A 3,314-nucleotide genomic window follows, 5' to 3' on the forward strand; every position below is an offset into this window, starting at 1 on the left:
TCTGTGTAGTTTTTATTTGAAGATATTTCCATTTACAACATAGCTCTCAAAGTGCTAGAAATGTACGTTTGCAGATTCTACAAAAAGAGTGATTCAAAACTGCTCTCTCAAAGGAGATGTTCAACTCTGTGAGTGGAATTCACACATTAGAATGCTTCTAACTAGTTTTTATGTGAAGAGATTTCCTTTTCCACTGAGGGCCTCAAAGCACTCCAAATGTCCACTGGCAGGTTCTATAAAAAAAGTGCTTCAAAACTCCTCTGTCAAAAGGAAGGTTCAATTCTGTGAGTTCAATGTACACATAACAAAGAAGTTTCTGGGAATTCTTCTGTCTATTTTTTATGTGAAGATATTTCCTTTTCCACCAATGGCCACAAAGTACTCCAAATGTCCACTGGCAGATTCTACAAAAAAAAATTGTTTCAAAATCTGCTGAATCAAAAGAAAGGTTCAACTCTTTAAGTTGAAGGCAGACATCACAAAAGAGTTTCTGAGACTGCTTCTGTCTAGTTTGTATGTGAAAGTACTCCGTTTTCTACCATAGGCCTCAAAGCAGTCCAAATATCGACTGGCAGGTTCTACAAAAACAGTTTTTCAAAACTGCTTTATGAAAAGAAAGGCTCAACTCCATGAGTGGAAAGCGCACATCTCAAATAAGTTTCTGAGAATGCTTTTGTCTAGTTTGTATGAGAAGGTATTCCCTTTTCCAACGAAGGGCTCAAAGCCGTCTAAATATCCACCTGCAGATTCTACAAAAAGAGTGTATCAAAACTGCTCTATGAAAAGTTATGTTCAACAGTGTGAATTGAATGCACAGATCACAACGAAGTTTCTGAGAATGGTTCTGTCTTGTTTTTATGTAAAGACATTCCCGTTTCCAATGAAGGCCTCAAATCAGTCCTAATATCCACTTGCAGGTTCTTCAAAAAGAGTGTTTCACAACTGCTCTATGAAAAGGTTTGTTCAACTCCATGAATTGAATGCAAACATCACAAAGAAGTTTCTGAGAATGCTTCTGTGTAGTTTTTATTTGAAGATATTTCCTTTTCCACAACAGCTCTCAAAGTGCGACAAGCAAACATTTGAAGATGCAGCAAAAAGAGTGTTTCAAAACTGCTTTATCAAAAGAAAGGTTCAACTCTGTGAGTTGAATGTACACATCACAAAACAGTTTCTAGGAATGCCTCTGTCTATTCTTTATTTGAAGAAATTCCTGTTTCCAAAGAAGGCTTCAAAGCGCTCCAAATATCCTATTGCAGATTCTACAAAAACTGTGTTTCAAAACTGTTCTATCAAAAGGAAGGTTCAACTTTGTGAGTTGAATGCACTCATCACGAAGAAGTTTCTCAGAATGCTTCTTTTTTGTTTTTATGTGAAGATATTTCCTTTTCTAATGTAGTCCTCAAAGCGCTCCAAGTATCCACTTGCAGATTCTACAAAAAGAGAGATTCAAAACTGATCTATCAAAAGGAATGCTCAATTTGGTGAGTTGAATGTACACATCACAAGGTAGTTTCTGAGAATGCTTCTGTTTAGTTTTTATTTGAAGATATTCCCGTTTCCAATGAAGGCTTCAAAACGCTCCAAATGTCCACTTGCCGATTCTACAAAAAGAGAGTTTCAAAACTGCTATATCAAAACAAAGGTTCAACCCCATGCATTGAATGCACGCATCACAAAGAAATTTCTGAGAATTCTACTCTGTAGTTTTTATGTGAAGATATTTCCTTTTCCACCTAAGGTGTCAATGCCCTCAAAATGTCCACTTGAGAATTCTACAAAAAGAGTGTTTCAAAACTGCTCTATGAAACGTTATGTTCAACTCTGTGAGTTTAATGCACACATCACACAGAAGTTTCTGAGAATGCTTCTGTCTAGTTTTTAAGTGAGGATATTTCCTTTTCTATCATAGGACTCAAAGCGCTCCAATAATCCACTTGCACATTCTTCCAAAAGTGTGTTTCAATACTGTTCTATAAAAAGTAAGGTTTAACTCTGTGAGTTTAATGCACACATCACAGAGAAGTTTCTGAGAACACTTCTGTCCAGTTTTTATGTGAAGATATTTCTTTTTCCAGCATAGGCCTCAAACCCCACCAAATATCCACTTGCAAATTTTTCGAAAACAGTGTTTTAAAACTGCTCTATCTAAAGGAAATTTCAACTCTGTAAGTTGAATGCACACATCACAAAGAAGTTTCTGAGAATGTTTCCGCCTAGTTTTCATGTGAAGATATTTCCATTTGCCGCATAGGCCTCAAAGCCCTCCAAATATCCGCTTGCAGATTCTACAAAAAGAATGTTTCAAAACTGCTCTATTAAAAAGAAGTCTCAACTCTTTGAGTTGAATGCACTTATCACAAAGAAATTTCTGAGAATGCTTCTGTCAAGTTTTTATGTGATGATATTTCCTTTTCCACCAGAGGCTGCAATCGCTCCAAATATCCACTTGCAGACTCTAAAAAAGAGGGTTTCAAAACTGCTCTATCAAAAGGTAGGTTCAAATCTGTGAATTGAATGTATACAAAGCAAAGAAATTTCTGAGAACGCTTCTATCTAGTTTTTCTGTGCATATATTTCCTTCTCCAGCATTCGCCTCAAAGTGCTCATATATCCACTCGCAGATTCTTCAAAAACAGTGTTTCAAAACTGCTCTATCACAAGAATGGTTCAACTCTGTGAGTTGAATGGACACATCACAAAGTAGTTTCTGAGAACCCTTCTGTCTAGTTTTTAGTGACGATATTTCCTTTTCGATTATAGGCCTCAAATCTCTCCAAATATCCACTTGCAGAGTCTACAAAGAGAGGACTTCAAAACAGCACTATCCAGAGGTAGGTTCAACTAGGTGAGTTGGATGCACACATCACAAAGAAGTTTCTGAGAATGCTTCTGTCATGTTTTTATTTGAAGATATTTCCTTTTCCAGCATAGGCCTTAAAGAGCTCCAAATATCCATTTGCAGATTCTTCAATAAGAGTGTTTCAAAACTGCTCTATCAAAAGGAAGGCTCAACTCTGAGTTCAGTGCAGACATCACAAAGAAGTTTCTGAGAATGCTTCTGTCAGTTTTTATGTGAAGGTATTTTCTTTTACAAGCGAGGCCACAATTACTCCAAATATCCAATCGCAGATTCTACAAAAACAGTGTTTCAAAACTACTCTATGAAAAGGAACGTTAAACTCTGTGATTTGAATGTACACACCACAGAGAAGTTTTTGAGAATGCTTCTGTCTAATTTTTATGTGTAGATATTTCCATTTCCAACATAGACCTCAAAGTCTCACAAATATTCACTTGCAGATTCTACAAAA

The sequence above is a fragment of the Pongo pygmaeus genome, chromosome 15 (genome assembly GCF_028885625.2).
Source record: "Pongo pygmaeus isolate AG05252 chromosome 15, NHGRI_mPonPyg2-v2.0_pri, whole genome shotgun sequence".
Classification (NCBI taxonomy): Eukaryota; Metazoa; Chordata; class Mammalia; order Primates; family Hominidae; genus Pongo; species Pongo pygmaeus.